The 18,879-nt window shown below is 60.1% G+C and overlaps 1 protein-coding gene across 1 annotated transcript in view; it reads left to right on the top strand.

Moving 5' to 3' along the window:
• Positions 1 to 566: 566 nt before the first annotated feature.
• Positions 567 to 18,879, top strand: part of BCOR (BCL6 corepressor) — an 82,638-nt gene continuing 64,325 nt past the window's right edge. The window contains exon 1 of the mRNA XM_069784943.1: positions 567 to 797. The gene's annotated coding sequence lies outside the window, so the exon portion shown is untranslated. The remainder of the gene's footprint in view (positions 798 to 18,879) is intronic.

Below are 18,879 nucleotides of genomic sequence, written 5' to 3'. Positions count from 1 at the left end.
ACCCGGCCCCGAAGTTTGGTGGCGAAGCGAGGGGGGGGGGGGGGAAGCCCCGAAGCCCCCCCCCCGCCCCGGGCAGGGGATGGCGCTGGGCGGGCGGCCGAGGCACCCAGGGGTTAACCGCGCCGCGGCCGGGAGGAGCAGTTAAAGTGCACGGGCTGCAGATGCTTTTCAGGCCTCGGTGTCTACCGTTTTAAATTAAAAAAAAAAAAAAAAAAAAAAGCACCCGGCCCGACCGTGCACCAGTGACCTGCAATTTCCCCTTCTTTTCAAACTGAAATATGGCCAAACTATCTTCGAGTTTAACTTAGGGGCTGGGGGACGGAGGCGGGGGAGGTTGGGGTGGGGAGGGGGGGGGAGGAGGAAATCGCTCTGGGTTGAGATCTCTGTGTCAAGTTTCATCCCCCTCCTGACATTTCTGGCTCGGCGCCAAAGTCCTGAAAATGGAAAATTGGGGAAGGGCGGGCGGTGCGGGGAGCGTGTGTGTGTGTGTGGGGGGGGATGTAGGGGGGGTGTGGGATGGGGTGGGTGAAGCGGGCCGGAGCTCTCGGCGGAGCGGCAGTAAGCGAGAGGCTCCGGCCCAAGAGGGATGCATGAGCGAGCCCGTCTGAGCGGAGCGCGGCGGCATCTTCCGCCATCCAGCCCGCCGCCCAGGCGCGTGGAGAGCCGCCGGCCGCTGCCATTGTTACCGGCGGGCGATGCGGGGACCGGAGCCGCCGCTCCGGCGAGACCTAAATAACCCCTGACAGCGTCTCTTCGCACCCACAGCTCGGCAGATTGCACTCGGCGGACGGCCTCAGGTCTGTGTCGCTCCCTTTCGCGGGAGTCCCTTTAAATCACCGCTGCCCCCCCCCCTCCGCCTTCTCCCGGGAGATGCTGCCGATCTTCTCCCCCCCCCCCCGCCCCGCTCCGGCCCCGCACACCGTCCCCTCCTCGTTCCCCCTCCCGCAGCCGGCCGCGGCCCCGCTGCCACGGCTCGGCACGGCGCGGAGCCCCGCCGGGGAAGGGAGGCGGGGGGGGGGGGGAAGAGAAAAGTCTCTGCTGAAATACTTTCGGCAGGCTGCGCCTTTGCCAGGAGGGGTCTTAGCGCCGGGTCTTTTGTCTTGGGGCCTTCGCCTGCGTCCCCCGGGGTGGCTGGCGGTTCTCCCGGGAAGAGCCTCCGGGGAAAGCACCGGGGCGTCCCGGGCTGCCGCCGCCGCGGGCACCGGAGTCCCGGCCCCCCGCTACCAGCGCCCGGGCGGCGGCACTTCTGCGGGCTCGCCCGCCTGCCGGTTCCCCTCTGCGGCCGCAGGAGCCGAGGGGCTCGGGCTGTGAGCCCGGCCCTCCGGAGCCCCGTCCTGCCCGCGCCGTCCCTCAGCGTGACAGTGGCCCAAGGTGTGTGTGTGGGGGTCCCTCGCCAGTCACTCCACCGGCCATCGCGGAAAGTGGGCCGGGGGGGCAACTCCGGCAACCAAAGCGCTACTTTGCAGCTGCCCCCCCCCCCCCGCGTCCGGCAGCACCGGGGCGAAGCGAGCAGACGTGTGCGCTCCCTTCCCCCGGGACACCGGGCAGCGCCACGTCCCCCGCGGGCCCCTTGCGAGGGGGCACTTTATTTTTTTCCAGCATCCTTTTCCTCCCCCCCCCCCCCGGCTGAGGCCGAGCCGGTTTGTGTGTGTGTGTGTGCGAGACGAGGTTATCGCCAACCCGAGTCATTCTTTCCAGGCCGGCTGCCGCGGGAGTCTCTCCCAGGTGGAGCCGGTGCGGGCGGCCGGTACCGGGGGAGACAAAGGCGGGAGCCCGGGCTGCGTCCGGAGCCCCGCGGCGTGGACAAGTGCGGGGGCTGCCGGCTCGGTTCGGCTCGGACCCCCCCCCCTCCTCCCCGGGCCGGCGGCGGCGGGGCTGGGCCAGGGCCCCGGGGGGGCTGCCGCTGCCCCGGGGAGCGCGGGTTGGGTTATCCGAGCGCGTCTTTCCAGTTCCACTGAATGCAGCACTTTTAGGCGATTGTTTTCCCTTTCCACTTGTTTGTCTCCTGCTAGCCTCGTAAACTGCTCCATGATTTATTACCTAGGCTAAGTGCTTAATTTGTGAATATGAAACAGATTAAAAGGAGATCGGCGTATTTTAGCAGGCAGGCCAGAGCAAAGCCCGGCAGCTGTTTCGAGTTTGTAGGCACCTCCAACCTCGTGTTAAGCAGGCTAGCCTGCTAGTGATCAAGGGGGTATCCCCGGGCTCTCTCCGAGAGGCCCACCACCGCCGGCTCCCCGTGCGCACGGCTGCTGCGGAGACCAGCCGCGGGATGGGCGCTGTGAGTTGGTTTTTTTTTGGGGGGGGGGACGAGGACACACACGACACACCGATGCCGTCCGTCAAACCGATACCCTGGGCTTCAAGGAGCTGCTGCGTCCCCAAGGCGGGCTCTGCCGGCGGAGGGCCCAGCAGGCACGCAGAGGGTTAACGACGACTCTGCCCTCTCCTTCAAAGGACTCACTCGAGATAGAGTAAATACGGTCGGGGAGGGGGGGGGGGGTGCCGCTCAGGCCACATGATGCAAAAGTAAGACAAGCACACTCCGGAGAACAAAGGCTTCCTCCCCCCTTCCTCCCCCTCCCCCCAAAATCTGTCTTAATTCTGCAAGTAAACTTGAGCAGCTATAAAACAAAGGGGGAACGATGGAAGTTATAGCCAAGGGACAATCCAAATAAATACCTTTGATGCAGTCCAAGCACGCACTCGGGATTTTCTGGAGGCCCCCCCCCCCGCCCCGTATCCTCAGCCAGGCGGGACATCGCGGCGTCCCCCCACGACACGGTGACTGCACCGTCAGGGTTGTGGCTTGGGACGATTTAGGCCATGTCCCGCTGCCCGGCGCCAGCCCTACCGGAGGAAGGCTGGGCCGCACTGTCGGGACCGGGACCGGGACCGGGACCGGGGGCGGCAGCAGTGGGGCAGGCCTGCACCCGGTGTCCCACGGGACCAGCTCACCGAGAGGACTGCGGGGCCGATAGAGACGTGCCTGGGTCCCCGAGGAGGCCGTGAAGCACGGTGTGGGGCTGGGAGCGATGTCCCAGCACCGCGGGAGCCCGACCGGAGCCAGCCAAGGTGGTTTGTGTGCCCCCCCGACCTGATGATGGCCCCGGTCCCGGGTCATGCAAGCGACACCTCCCTGCCTGCGACCCCCTGCTCCCGACTGCCCTGCGTTTGCAGAGCAGGCCAGCTACTTTCATGCTTGTCACCAGCACCCTGGAGCAATTCCCAGCCCCGGTGCCCCACGGAACCTGCCTTCTCCCTTCACCCCGTCCCCCGCCTCCCCCCCCAACTTGGCCCTTGGAGGAGTTTTTAATGCATCGGGGACGGCAGAGGAAGCGAAGGGGGAAAGCAGCAAGCCAGCAGCCCGTGCAGCCGAGCAGACCGCGAGGCCTGCTGAGTACAAAGCACTGCTGCTAAGCCCGAAAGCCAGAGAAAGGCAAAAATCTGTAACCTGCCCTGTACCTCTGAGCGCCGGTTAAGAACCGGGAGCAAGAGCACTGTGTCACTCCAGGTGGAGCACAGCAGGCAGGGCTGGCTAGGAGGTAAATGACTCATGTGCCCTTGTTGCACCTCAAGCGGTTGCTCTGGTGCTGCAAGACGCGGCTGGTGTCGGAGCTGCGGAAGGAGCGGGAGATGGGGACAGAGTCTGGGCAGAGCGTGGGGACGAGGTGTGGGGTGGCACATGTCTGGGCAGGCTGAGCCCCGGTCAGCCGGGGAGCGGGAGAGCAAAAGACCGTGAACATGGCATTCAGAAAGATCCCTCTGTGTGTGTGTGTGTGAAGATGTCAGAGCAACTCTTGTCTGGGGAAAGCTGAGTATAAGCTGTGGCTGGGAAGCGGTCCTGTAGGTACATGCGAGTGAGGGCTTGGGGACACCCCCTCCCATGGCAAGGAAGCACCTGAAGGAAGAGTGCAAGAACGAGACGACAGCGGATATGTGTTTGTGTGTCTACGCAACCGTTTCAGGTTGGCTTGAGACGAGGTCCTTCTTCCGTATTTGGGGCAAGATTTGTGGCAAACCAGTGCTGGAACCCATTTCCCAGGGGCCTGATGGGGTTTGGGTGTAGTTGATGGGTCCCTGCCTTGGGACAGGAGAGGTATTGCATAGGTGTTATACACCACTGCTGTTTCTAGCCCTGGGCCTCCTTCACTGACTGAAAGTAGGACCGAAACTTTTGAGCAACCTAAAGAGCAGTAGGCAAAAATGGCCCCAGGGTCTCTGCACCTCCCTGTAGGTTCTGCACAGAGCTGCTGTCTTGCTAGGTACCCCCAGCATTTTAGCAGGGAGAGAAAAACACAGGCTTGTGTCGTGATGATATGATACAGCACTTTTCTCTCCAAGCAGTATACGTAACAAGAAGCTGGAAAAAAGACAGTGGCAATGGAAAAAGAAAAAAAACCCTTTCCAACTTGTTGGCTTGGCCTTGGCAGTCATCCCTACCTCAGGGAGGGCTATGGCCACAATGTTAAGCCTTGGTTACACTGCTGAAATTCACCATGCTAAAAGTCACCTGGTCCCTCGAGCGCTCTTGTAAAGCACTCCAGGTCCCCATAGAAAACGGTTTGCGTGTGCTTAAAACTATGTGAATTGGATTTGCTTCCAACGGCGCATAATGCCAGTTTCAGCCTGATCCTGTCTGGCTTTCACTGAATTAATGCCTGGATGGATCTAAGTCCAAATGTCTCAGACCAAAGTGGTTCGGATAGTCCTCCTGCTGCTGTCCCTCGCTGCCCCAAAGGCATTTTAATATCTCCTTGGAAGCGCTCTTATGTGGCGATGGCTAAGCCTCAGAAACAAAGCAGTGGAGAACACTACTAAAGCAGAACGAGCAAACCCCGATGGCTTGGTGCAGTTGGCAGGGACACCGAAAAGTATGAAAGCTGCTTCAGTTTGGAGCACAGGCATACCCCAGGCTCCTCTCATAGCCCCAGCCCTCCCTGGCCAGCAGTAGCAGGCTGCGGGCACCCCGTCCTCACCAGCCTGCAGGCCTTCTTGCAACTGGGCTTACACCTTTGACGTTTGCCCAGTAACAGTTATCAAGTCGCAACGTCTCTCTTTTTCACCACTTCCTAACAACTCGCTGCCTCCGGAATGCTCCCGAGAAGGAGAAAAACGATTTCACAAGTTCTGTCACCAAAAACTCTTAAAGACCTCTACGTGACCACCTCAACGATGTCTTCATATTCTTATAAACTCTGTTTATGCTGCCTGTCTGGGCTCTGTTTAGATTTGTAAGCTCTTCGGGGTATGACTCTGCCTTGCATCGCCTAATGGACTGTGGCTATCATCTAAACACAAAACAGCAGGGAGAAGTTTTGGACTAGGGTAAGGTTCAGGATGCGGAGGGATAAATAGGGGGATTGACATGCACTAAATTTCAGTGCTATTTTATCTTTCCAGGTTCACAAGTATTGTGTTACCTGACAGCAGCTTTAGCGTGCTGGGCACTCTGTAGGCACAGAAGGCAGATTGTTCCTGTCTGCCCAAAAAAACGGAAGCAAAACTGTAAAAACTACAACGGCAGATGACCAGGACGGCGATGCCAATGGTACAGGGAGGCAGGTGAGCTCCGGGCTTCAGCCGCGGGCTCCTTTGCCATGGCTCTCCGAGGCCACCACTCCCAAAGCCTGTGTCCTGCAGTTAGAAGAGAACAGTGTGCGTTTGTATGCGTGTGTTCATGTGAATGTAATTTTGTTTCTACATAATGTGGATTACTTTTTTTTTAGCGGCAAATCCGTTCAGGGGTTTAGATAAAAAGAGAAATCCTGCAGCCGTTCCCTCCCTGGGAAAGGGCTGGTCTTCTGTCGCTTTCTCTGCTCCTTTTTCCGAGCGCTCCCCAAACACCCTTTTTCCTAGCTCAGCATCCGATCTCACCTTGAGAGCCTGCCCGCTCTCAGGGTGAAACGCTCTCACACGGGGAGTAGGGGAAAACGCAAGGAATAAGACACAGCAGGCGAGGTGCTCGGATGAACGAGAGGAGAAGGGAACTGGGGTGTAGGGTGTAGAAGTACCCCCCAACAGCGTTGCACTGGGTGGTGCTAATGGGGGGGGGTTTACACCCCCACAGCCCCCCCAGGAAGCTCCCCCTGGCAGGGAGATTGGGGGCAGGACACCTAACAGGCTTTCTTCTGAACCGTGGTAGGACTGCTTGGCTTTACAAAGTGTGAAGGCAATCTTGTCGGGAAAGAGAGCTCCATTGATTTAAATGCAAAATTACCCTCCCGCAGTTCTAATTTCCCAGGCGAGGGCTGTGCAGGCTCTGAAAACATGGAAGTTGTTGATGTATTGGTTCAATTAATTTTTAAAATAAGTTTGAATGCCATTTGTTTCAAATTTGATAGGAAAGCGCTGTAGATTTTTGCAAGCAAAGACCAAGGTGAAGCGCAGATGGGGTATGTATTTCGCACAGCCTTGAAAAGAGGGCTTAAACGAGGCATTCATTTAGTACCCGGCCTCGGCGCGGGGATGAGCAAGACCCGTGGTGAAAGAAAGAGACCTGAACATCTGTATTTGCTAAGTGGCACTGGCAGCAGTCAGCCAGCTCGCTGAGAAGAGCAGACATGAGGGTGTGAGGCCCAGGGGAGACTGCTGGGTCCCTGGTGCTTTTTAAAAGGAAATAATAGCTTGTGGGGGAACCCTTTCTGGTGGCCTTGGCTCCCGTGACCCCCCTCTGATGTATGATATTTAAACAAGGAAATGTCAATATTGGTTTTCCACATAGAGCCTAGTTCTGCTCTCCATGAAAACTAATGACAAACCCCTTGGAGGGTGAGAGGAGAGCAGACCCCAAAACAGCCGCTCAGACCCAAATACTGTTGGGTGCAGCAGCCTGGAAGGAAGAAAGAGCAGGTTGTCACGAGCGGCTGGGCGATGTGCGCTTGCAGGTAAATTAGAAAGAAGAGAAGCAATCCCATCCGGCGATACGCCGTGCTTCAAAGCTGCAGGTCTGATGGTTTGAATGATTATTGCTTTTTAAAATTATAAATTGCATTTTGGTACAGCAAGTGAGGGTAATGTGCTGCTTGCTAGAATTAAGTGCAACTCAGGGGTGTTTTGTTATAACAAAGGTGACTTCTCTGTGCTTGCTTTTTCATGGTTGGGGCTAACGGAGAATTTGATTTGAACCCCATGCCTATCTAGCAGTGGTTTTGGAAAGGAGTGATGCCAATTGTATGAGAAGATGCCCATAAACTGGGCCATCAGATTTATCTTCTCATATACGTGTCCTCTGAGGTAGGAAAGTGTAAGTCATAGGAAGAGAGGGCAAGTGTGTCTGACTCATAGTAAAATGAGGGCACGTGGAAAGTATAAACGAGGGGAGGGCTGCTACTAGTAGGACATGAAGGCTCTGCCATGTGTCATGGGAAAAATAATTTTATTGTGGATAATTTAAGCTTAAAGGGGGAGTTGTGGTGCAACTGTGTGGCACAGAACATGAGGTGGAGCATATACACAAAAGCAACTTAACCCTTAATCCTGTGCTGCCCTCATCTTGGTGTTGGTTTATGCAGGCTGGCCTTCTCTGGGTGTTGCAGCAGCAGCTTCGAGCTCCTCTAACATAATGTGAACTTCATCATAGTTCACCCCAGGGTAAAAAGCATAGCTACACAGGCTTTACGCTGTATTGGCACCATGTCCCTGGAGGCAGTAGCAGAATAAGTGGTGTACGAGTCCCTTAATCAGGTCTCTGCAGATGGAGAATCACTCCTACATGGGGACCAGCTTTCCTGGGCGGGTCGTAGCTGCTTTCCCACCAGAAGGTGCCCACGGTGCAGGCCCACTATGCTCACCCCGTCTCCAGCATGTGCCGCGACCTCTGTTAGGGCAGAGATGTCAGTGGGAACAGCCTGGGGAGCTGAGCGAGCTAGAAGACGCCGCGGGCCAGTCTGATTGCCTTTGGTGGGAAAAGCGCCTTTGGTCTGATACACGACTGCGACATCATGATTAACGTGAATCTCCATCTGGGACTATGGAAAAAGGCCTATCATTTGGGAGGAAAATAAATAAAGGAGCATTGCTCAAGTATGAGTCCTGCTAGGAAGCACAGGGATCGTGTCTGAAGCTGAGGCCCAGCCGTTTCCAAGACTGTGTCTGTCCTATATGATTTTCTGCTTTTGAGGGTACAAATGATACGGAAAGAGATCTTTGGGGCACAGACTGTTTCACCCTTGTTAAATGAGGCCCAGCACAATGCAGTCCTAGCTACAGTTGAGGCTTTTGGGAGCCAGTCTCACCCAGATAATCCAGCTACAGCTCAGGCCCTCTCTCATGCGGAACAGAGTCCAGGCTTGCAGCCCCCGGTGCAATGGCACTCGCTGCTTGCAGCGTTTCCCGGTGTAGCTCGAGAAGATCAGAGATTGCGAAGCTACTGGAGCGGTGCGGTTAATGCTTGTGTAACACATGGACCTTGGTCCTCCGAGATCCTGCCATTCCATGCTGCTATTGCACAGCAAGGCTATCTCAGAAGCTGAGATAGACTGAAAAATGGATGGGCACCACCAGGATGGGCAGAGGAAGGGCATCTCCTATTTCTTTATCAGAGGACATGTCTCATCTGGTATCTAGTGGGAAAGCCCCAACCTGCTTAATGTCTGTCTTTTGGAGCAGACGTTCATGTGAAGGTGGATGGGGAATGGGCTCGGGTGTGAAAGCAGACCGTTTGCTGTGGTTGAAGAAGCTGTCAGTGAACTATCTGGGGAGGAGTGTCTCAAAACTGAGCTCCACCACGGCCACTGAAAGGACTGAACCACCCTGAGTCTTGCTGGAACTTAACTGGGGCTTCGGCACTGCAAGAGAGGAAGAGGGAAAAGAGGGAATGGTGTAGTGGAGCTCTGTGTACGCACTTCGCTGTTAGTGCACAGCCAGGGTTAGTGCCATTATGAGAATATGCAGCAGTTGCTTCTTACAGACAAAAGAAAAAAAATTATGAAGCCCTACTGAAGGCTAGGGCTGATGGAGCACTGAAAAAGCCCCAGCTAGAAAAACTAAGCTAGCTCTGCAGTTTGGTCAAGTGATGCTCAGCGTTGTGAATTTGATGAACAACACTAGTCTGCATGAAGACAGGAGACTTTTTAAATGGGGTTTTAATAAAGTCAGTATTGCCAAGGCTATCTATAAAGGTAATCTGCATAGGGTTTTAAACAAGTAAACTTAATGATGCCATTAATGCTTCCGACATGAATGAGACCGTTGCTGGAATACCGTGTCCGGCTCTGTTGTGGGGTTTGCATGTTAAAAGTGCATTGGCAAATTAATATGGGATCAGAAAAGAACTACAAGAGTGATTCAAGGTCTGGGAATCGCATCTTATTGCAAAAGACTAAAGAAATCCCATCTATTAATTTATCCAAGAGGAGGCTATGACTTGGTTTGATCATAGTCTTTAAGTGCCCTAAGTGTCTCTATGGGGAGATTTCTGATAGTAGAGATCTCTTTAATGTGGCAGACAAAGGCATAATGAGATCCTATGTTGGAAAATGAAGCTCTATGAATTCTGAGCAGAAATAGGTGCATTTTTTTTTTTAAACCAGTGAGGGGACATAACCACTGGAACAACTGAGGCAAGCAGTGGGTTTTCTGTTACTTAGAAGTCTTCAGAGCAAGATTGGATGCCAGGCTAAAAGCTCAGCCAGAATTTATGAGTCTGATACAAGAACATCTGCCTGAAATTCACTGGCCCATGATATGTAGCAGGTCAGACCAGCTGATCATAATGGTCCGTTCTTGGTTTAAAAAAACTATGAATTAGGTATTTCAAGTCCCCTGAGCCCCGATATTACTGGAGGTCTTGAAGGAATGCGTTATAAGCTGTCATCATTTAATTGTAAGCAAGCAGGGGGATTGTGGTTTTTTTTTTTTTTTAATTAATAAAACTTCTTTTCCAAAAGCTTGCTAGGCACCAGAGTTAAGCAGCTGTTAACAAACATGACAACATTTTAAAAACAATTCAAATAATTCTCCTTCTCCCGTTTGCTCAGCTTTGTTTTGCAGCAGCACAATTTCGTTAGTGCCGTATCTACCACTGTTTCTCTAGACGACATTGCAAATTCCAGCAAAATAAAAAAAGCAACCTATGTACTAAAGGTAGCCCCCCTTAGTCCATGCCCTCCTTCACATGCATCCCTTCGTTTCACAGATACGTTGCAGGCTTTCTCTCCGCACCGTGCATGAGCAGAGCAGGGAAGAAGTCCATCCATGTTCTAGTGCAGGCCCCTCAGGTGGGAATTCATTGTCTGGCACAGGAGCGCTTGGCCTACAGAGCTCCTGGCTTGCCTGAATGAATGGCAGGGAAAGGGAAAAAAGGTATTAAGGAGACACCTGGTATTGCTGAAATTATGCAAGCTATTAACCTCCTTGAGGTTGCATAAAATGGCCTCCAGCAAATGGTCAGAATGTTTTTCTTACACGGGAGGAATAGTTTTCAAGACAGCACAAACTTTCCTAATATCTCCTTGAAAGGGTGAAAAAAAAAAAAAAGAAGATAACAAAAAATCCCAGCCGTGGCTCTCGGGAGCCTTGAAAATCATATCCACGGTTGCGTGGACATACTAAACCTATGATACATTCAGTGCCCCGTTAGTCTCAGTTATCAAAACCGAAGCGAGAGGTGGTGAGGGGCGCAGCAAAAGATGGAGTTGAAAAGCCGCCCGGGGACCGCGCTCCCGTCGGCGGGAGCCCTCTTCCCCCCCTCTCCGGCTCCGCTTCTCAACCCCGGGCAGTGACTCGGGGGGACGAGGCACCGGGGGCTCGGCGGGGCTGGGCCGGGGGGCGCCGGTGCCTCCCGGGGCGCGGGCGGGGAGGTCGGCGGGGAACCGAGCAGCGGGGGGGGGGGAAGGTGAACCCGGAGGCGAGCGGGGCACAAACCCATTAGTCGCACATAACTTGGGAAGACGCTCGGCCTCGCCATGACAACCGGCGGCCCGGGCTGCTCCCACGTCCCGCCGCCTCCCCCCGGGAGCCCCTTTCCGTCCCCTTTTGCCGGCGTTTGGGGAATGCGGGGTTGGAGAGACGAGCCCGGTGCGGGTAACAAAAGGGGATGAAAGGAGCTCTGGAGTTCACTTGACGCGTCCGAGAGGCATTTTCATGCTCCGTGATGAGAAGGGGATCATTCCGAGGAAGTTCAGATCAAAGGGGAGAAGCATCCCGGGCATTTGCATAATTGCCGGATTTCGGAGCACGGGCAGCCGAGCGGTGGCTGCCCGACCTGGGCACCGCACCGGGGGCTGCTCCTCTCTGCGGGAGGCCCCGGAGAGAGGGGAGGCTGCGGACCGTGTCCCCGCGGGGAGACGGCGAGGTCTGCCACGGGAGCGGGGATACGAAGGCCGCGGGGCCCCGGGTGGGGAGTGCTGGCCCACGACTCCGGTGCCCGACGGCAGGGAGCCCTCGGGGGCTCCGAAGGGCGAGAACCCCCCGGTGCGCGGCTAAGCGGTGCCCGGGTCCCCGGGGGCCGCCCTCTACCCCCCTCCTGGACACCCCCCCCCCCGTTGCTACCGTTGCGAAGATGGTGCCGGTGGGGATCGTCTCCCTACTCCCACCCGGCGACATCTGCGCCGCGGAGCCACCACGTCGCCTCCCCGGGCGGCTGGCGGGTGGCTCCCGGCCCGGCGGCTCGCACCGCCACCACCGAGCGGGGATAAAGGGATTAAACGGCACGCTCGCTCCGCCGGCCGGGGGGGGGGTGTTGTGTGTGGGACGGGACTTGGCCGGCTCCAGCCTCCCGCTCCCCCCCCCCCGCCCGCACCCCCCGGCCCCGCGGCGTTTGCCCCCGGCCGGCCCCGGCAGCGGGGAGGCACCGGGCGCGCCCGCGGTGCCTCATTGTTCCCGTCACCAGCCGGGGCTGCCGCAGGCGGCCGCCGTGCTCGGGGCGACGGGGCTCGCCGCTGCTGCTACCGGGGACGGGATGCCCGGGGACACCCTTTTCAGCCATTTTAAAGCGGCAAAGCTGGCGGTCCCCCTACCCCTTCCTCCCCGCGGCCGGCCGTCGTTCCCGGAGATAGGGGGCTCCCCCCGTCCCCGTCCCCGAAGCCGACACCACCCGCACACACCCCGCACCTGCGGTCCCCGGGTGAAACCCCACCCGCGACCCTCGGGGGGACACACACCGCGTTCTCCCCCCACGCCCCATCGCCGGGATGCGGCCAGCCCCGGCCCCTGGTCCCCCTCGCGTTCTCCCCCCGGAGCTCTTCCGTCCTTCCTCCCCAACCCCAAACCGGGGATGCTGGGGTCGGGGTTGCAGCCAGCCCCAGGCCGGGGTGCAACCTCCCCGGGGAAGCCGCGGGTGACTCCCCGTATGGCCGGGCCCGGGCGGGCTGGCCGGGCGCCAGGGGAGGTGAGGTTTAGCCTTCGGAGCCGGCTGGCGGCTGGCATGTTATTGTGAAAAGCGAGCGGGGAAGGCAAATAGGAGCATGGCACCGTATAGGCTCGCCACGTGACCGAAATGTGTTTATCTCGCCCCGGAGAAGCCGGGCTGCCTGCGGAGGCCAACCTTGCTTTCATGGCATAGGCACAACTCCCGGGGCTGCGGCCGGGGCTGGGCCCTGCGAGAGAGCAGAGACCACTTCTGTTTGCTTTTGCTGTCGCTTCGGCTCTTATCATTTGCCTTGTCATTCATCATCAACCTCTCCCCGGTCTCCCTCCCCCTTGTCGTCGTCCTCTCCCCCCCCTCTCTCCCCGCCGCCTCCCCCAGGGTCAGTCGGGAAAAGACTGGGAATCCATCTGAGGAGGGAGACGTGGGAAGAAGGGTCGGATGGAGATGTGGCGGGGAGGGGGGGATAAAAGCAGCTGCATGCAGAACAAAGGTGCTGGAGGGTGGCTTTTGGTGGTAGAGCAGAACCTCGTAAATGGGAGATTTCCGTTCGCAAGACTCCGCTTGCACAGTTTCTGTCCTGCCCTTGAACTGACAAGTGAATATCTGCATCGCAACCAGAAGTAAATCACACCGAGCCTGGCTCGGGGAGGGAGCGCACAACGCTCCGGTCGGTTGCTACGTGCGAAAAAAAGTGAAAGATTTCAGCTTTCCAGCGCTTCCCCGCTACGCTATTGACTTCGGGTGCCCGGCGAAACGCTCTCCCTGTTTATTACGGCGAGTGCCGGAGCAAGCTCCCATTTGCGTGATTAGGAGCAAGCGGAGGAGCGGCCGTGGCGCGGAATTATCAAAGCGAGAGCGCCTTGGCAGGGCTCCCAGGCAGGGCTTTACTGGCACCCGCGGGATTCCGCGGGGCAGGGCGAGCGCGGCCCGGGCGGCGGCTGCCGCTCCCCGCTCCCCGGGCACGGGGGGGAGCCGGCAGCCCTTCGCGGGAGGCCAGAAGCAAACGTCGTTTCTGCCGTGGGTTCCGCGTTAACGAGGCGCAGCGGCTGGGCTGAGCCGGGCTCTGCCCGCGGGTTCGGTGCTTCGCAAGCATCAGCTGCGGCCAGCCGGCCGGTAATCTCATTAGCGCCGTCGCGTTTGGGGAGAAAAAAACGCCCGGCTGTCCCCGCCCGGCCTCAGGAGAGCAGACAAAGGTCTGCGAGGCAAGGCCCCGCGGCCGTGCCACGGCGGGCCGGCCCTGTTAATGTTCAATCGGGAGCGGGGGAGCGCCGTGCCTCTCCTCCCGGAGCCCGCGCCGGAGCCCGGGGGGGGGGACGCGGACCCCCGCCTGCCTCTGCCGGCCAGGCTGCGCGGAGGCCGGTCCAGCGCAACCCACCTCTCCGTCTTGCCCCGCCGGGCTGTTTTCTCCTTGGAAGTTACGCTAAAATAACATTTGTGTGGACGTTAATGATTTATTTATGTGGCTAATAACGCTCACATTCTCGCTGATATTTGTCTAGGCGAAGGACCAGCTGCGAAATGCCCCGCAGCTGTAGCCAGTGCTAGAACAGAGTGCCTTGGAACCAGAAATCAATGCTCCTGAAATGAACAAGTGGACAACTTATTAGGCTCAGTCACTCCACACGCCGTCCCCTGATAACGAATAGATGAAGTAGGCGCTGGAGAAAGGACGCGTCTGGGAAGGCCACACATGCCCACTCCTTTGCGGCGAGGCCGGGTAATTCCACGGGGCACAGCCGGCCGGACAGACGTGCCCCGGGCAGCGCAGGGGGCTGCGACACGCCACTCGCGGCCTGCCTGGGGTTAGATGGTGATAAATACGGCGAGCGGCCGGGAGAACGGCTCCAGGAGTCATTGATAAAGGTGTCCGGTTTCCCTGCTGCTCCAGAAAGCACAACCGACAGGTTCAGCGAGATCACGTAATCGTGGCGTCTCTGCCTAGAAACAGTCGCGCTAATTTTGCATTTTTACCATCCACGGGGAGGAAAAAATACCTGTCCTCCCGCAATGCAAATCCTTACGCAAATAGATCTGCGGGCGCACAGGGAGCCGCTGCCACCCTGACCTGCCAGCCAAGAGTCACTGGCCTCGGATTCAGAGCGGCCAGCCGGCCACAGCACGCCCCGAAAACGCACGGGATCGTGTAAACTCCTCGGCAGCCCCTCGCCAACTCGCTGCTGGCTGAGAAAAGTCCGAGCAGGAGCCTGCGGTTAATCTCTGAGGCCTTCATGCATCCCTGGCGAGCAGCGCCCCAGCGCTAAGTGCAATTAACATAACAGACACTAAAATAGGAGAGAGCGGCGCTGAATTTAATTTGCAGGCTTAAAAAAAAAAAAAACAGGGAAAAAAAAAAACCCAACCGCTTAGCACTCGAAACGGTCTGGTGATGAATGTGGGGAGCGAGGTGGAAGGCGGCGGAGCAGCCCGCCTGCCTCGGAAAGGGGCCGCGGCCAGTCCCGGGAGCCGGGACCCCCTTAGTTGCGCTCAGCATCGTAAAACATTTCTAGACAGGTAAACTCCTCCGACGGGAATGCCTCCCGCTGCACCGCCCCAGCGCGGCTCCCCCCCCCCCCGGCCTAACACCCCCCCCTCGCCCCGGCGGTCGCTCCCGCGGCAGCGGGGGCAGCCGCAGCGCGACCAGGTCGCCGGTGCCTCTTTCCTGCCCCCCCCCCCCCCCCCCGCACACACCTCGATCGGGTTCGTTTTCCTGCCCCCGCTGCCTCGGGGGGTGAGGGAGGAAATAGATGGAAGGGAGGGGGGGGCAGAAGCGGCTGGGTAACCCCCTCCCCGCTTTTCCTCACATCCCGCCCCCCCCCCGCCTCCTGCAAACTGCCTCCCATTAGCCGCAGAAGTTCACAAAAGAGCGAGACATAAAGAGAGGGGAGATCGAGGTTTCCGAGAAAAGGGAGAGGCGAAAATAGCGAGGTAGAGATAAAAAAAAAAAAAAAAAAAAAAACAAAACCCAACGTCGCAAGCGAGGGACCCACCGATCGGCTGGGAAGCTGGTGGTATCCGGCCGGGGGAGGGGGGGGGGAAGGAAGGGAGAAAAGAGGGCTTTAAAAAACTGGAAGGCAAAAGCTGTTGGGGAGGAAGTGTAAGCCGAGAGGGAGGCTGGGGGAGGGGAGAGAGCGCCATCTTTTCATGTCACAGTCACAGAGACAGCGCTGGGCTCGGCCACAGCGTCTCGGTTTCTTTTTAACAGCGGAAAACGTGCGATTAGCAGGCAGACGGGCGGAGACTACCAGCCCTGCGCGCACACACAGCCCGCAGCTCTGTCTCCGCGCCGTGTAATCCCCAGCGCTCAGCCCTGCTGCACCCCCTCATTAAAAACCCGGAGATTTCCTCCTCCTCCTCCGCTCTCCCGAGGAAAAACAACGCCTGCCACCGCCTGAACCCGGGCACCGCCGCCCGCCCCGCACCGCCCGCCCCGGGGGGGCCCCGCGCTCCCCGCCCGGCCTGGCCCTGCCGCTCCCCGCCGCTCGGCCCCTGCCTCCCCGCGGGGGGCTGATGCTCACCCCCCCCCCCCCATATCCCAGGGGGCCGGGGCTGGCTGCAGCTCTCCCGGCCCCCCCCCAGCCCCCGTCTCCCGTCCCTGGGGGGCTGCTGCTCTCCCGCGCCCCACTTTTATCCATCCCGAGGGTGAGGGTGGGGTGCGCCGAACCGGAGCTCCCCGCACCGGGATCCCCCGGGAGCCGGTGATCCCGCGGCGGAGCCCGGGCACGGCCGCCCACCGACCCCCCATGAAGGGCGCTTTATTCCGCAGCGCTCAAAACCCCCTCATTGTGTTTGGCAGAATCACCTGCCTCCTCCGGAGCCGGGCGATTAATTTAATGCGATACAAGAGCGGGTTCCGTCCCGGCCCCTCCTCGGTGGGGAGATCTCCGCCGGGCGCTCTCCCCGCAGCCGCGGCGCGGAGGAGGGGCACGGCACGGAACGGCACGGAACGGCACGGCACGGCGAGGCGGGCTGGCATCCTCCGAGCGAGCACCGGCTCTCCCGGCGGCGCCCGGGGAAACCTTCCCCGCCCGGTAGCAGCAGCGGCGGCGACGGCGGCAGCTCCGATCGGAGTCGCACAAGCAGCCGCCGCGCAGACCTGCTCGGTGCCCGGGGGCGGCTGCGAGGCGGGCGGGGGCCGAGCCGTGCCTGGCGAGGGGATTTGCTGGGTCGTTGGTTGCGCCTGGGGAAAGGCGGGCGGGGGGGGGGGGTTGGCTGCGCCTAGCGATGGGGGATTTGAGAGGGAAGGGGAGGGGGTAGCTGGGCTCGGTGGAGAGGGGGGCCGGCTGCCGCGACTGCTGGGGACGGCGGCTGTTATTATTGTTATTACTGTTATTGTTATTTTTAGGGGGCGGCGGTGGTGGAAGCGGGGGGGGGGCGGTGGGGTGGGCCGCGCTCGGCGAGGGGCAATGGGGAAAGGGGGGGGCCCGCCGGCTGTGCCCGCGGAGGGGGCATGAGGTGAGGGCGGTGGGAGAAGCGTCTCCTCTGTTTCTAATAAAGGAAACGACTTTTATTGAACGATAAATGCAGGGGAACGAAAGTCGTGTGGGTGCGCCTGGTGGGGGCGATTGATTTGGCGGAGGAGGGGGGGGGCGCGCAGCGGCGAGGGGCCGGCTGGCCTCGGCTGCTTCTGCCCGGGGGGGGGGAGCGCGGGGAGGGGGCGTTGGCCGCCCCGGTGGAAGGGGGCGAGGGCTGCCCCTGTTCGTGGGGGGGCTGGAGAGGGCGAGAGCGGGATGCTCGCGGTGGGGGGTCCGGAGGGGAGGGGGGGGGCGTAGGCCGTGGGGTGGTGCCGCCTGCCCCCTCTCGGGCTGGGGGGGCTGAGGGGGAGGTGTCGGCTGCGCCTTGCCAGTTGGGATTTGATAGGGGCGGTAGGAGACACGTCTCCTGTTTCTAATAAAGGAATCGGCTTTTATTGAAGGATAAATGCAGAGAACCAAAGTCGTGTGGGCTGCAGCCGCCGAGCTTCGTTAGCTGCCGATGTGACTGTGAAGATAAAACGCTCCACAATAACTCGAGCGCGAAGAGCGCCGGGGATGGGGACGCGCACTCCCCGCCGGTCCCGGCCCCCGGCCCCCGGCCCCGGCCCCGGCCCTCCGCCCCCGCCGTGCCCCGCGCCCTCGGCCCCGCGGCGGAAGGTGCCCGGGGAGCCTCAGACCGTGCTAACGGCTCGGCCTTGGGACTCCGCCAAGTTTCTCTGACTTAGGGGAACTCTGGGGATGAGTAATCGCGCCAGGCTAGGGTTTGGGAGGGTGGTTTTTTGTGTGTGTGTGGTGTTTTTTTTTTTCTTCTTCGCTCGCTCGCTCGCTCTCTTTTTTCCCCCCTTGTCATCAGCTGCTGACCCACTCACTTCGAGAGCACGGCACCGACGGGTTTCTGAGAAGGGCGGCGGGAGGAGACGGGGGATGCGGAGAGCCCGGGGAAGCCCCCCCCCTCACCGCCTCAGCTCCCCGCCGAGCCCTCCCGGCTCCGCACCGACCCCGAGCACGTCGGGGCTGCGCGGGGTCCCCGCTATCCCGGCTCCCGTGCGGGGCCCCGGCTGTGGTTTTGCCAGGGGAGGAGGGGACGCCCGCCCGCCCACGCCACACACACTCCGCTGCCTCGCGTGGAGGCCCGTGGGGAGGTTTCCCGGGGCAGCGAGGACACGGCCGCGCCTCGCCCTCGGGGAGGTGTCGGGAAGCCTTTTCTACTCGGCATCTCGCCTTATCGCAGGTGGCGACGGCTCAAGGACGGGAGGGGGAAACTCCGGACCAGGGGAGAGGCCCCCCCCGGGGACGGGGAAGCAGCGCGTAGCCCGTGGCCGTGGGCGCACCGAACCCCGCTGCCCGGGAGGAGCTGCGGCCGCATCCTGCCCGCGGGCCCCGGGGCGGGCGCGGCGGGGCCTTGCCCGGTGCCACGGAAGGCAGGGCCACCGCCGTGTGTGCGCCGGGAGCCGTGCCCACCCGCGGCCTCCGCGTGTGTCTGCCGGGCGGCGGGGCGCGGGGGCGGCCGCGGGGTAGGAAGCGGCCGGGGGGGGAGCGGGGGGGGGAAGGAAGCAGAAGCGACTCGACACCGAACGCGGCCGCCGACAGCGGATCCTGCAGCTTGGCTGGGGGCAGGCCGGGGGGGGGGAACCGGGGATCGCCGCCTCCCCCTCCCCTTCCCCACCGCCCCGATGCCGTCGGAGGTGCTGCAGCGAAACGGCCTGGAAAGGGCAGCCTTGCTCTCGTTCTGCGTCACCCAGTGTCGGCGTGGGGTTCTCCCCGGCGCAGCTCCCTGCCCGTTTTTACGGGCAGCGAGGGGCCGGTAAGGCGGGCCGCGTCCCCCGGCTGCGACGGGGGAGGCGGGCGGGCAGGGCCGGGGATCGCCGGGGAACGGGGCGCGCTGCTAATCTCGGCGCCTGGCAGGTTTCAGTCCTCCGATTACCTGCGTGGTTTGGCTTCCGAGAGGCGCGATGGGAAGCGGCTGGTGCCCTGCTTCGGGTACCGCGCCGGCGGGGACGACGACGACGACGACGACGTAGGGAGCTGAAGTGAGGACGGGGTTTTTAAATGGCATTTCTGAACGGAAAAGACTTTTATTTTCCCTTGGCTTTTTGA

This window comes from Haliaeetus albicilla, chromosome 6 (assembly GCF_947461875.1).
Source record: "Haliaeetus albicilla chromosome 6, bHalAlb1.1, whole genome shotgun sequence".
NCBI classification, from domain to species: Eukaryota; Metazoa; Chordata; class Aves; order Accipitriformes; family Accipitridae; genus Haliaeetus; species Haliaeetus albicilla.
This window is presented reverse-complemented; position numbering and strand designations above follow the sequence as displayed.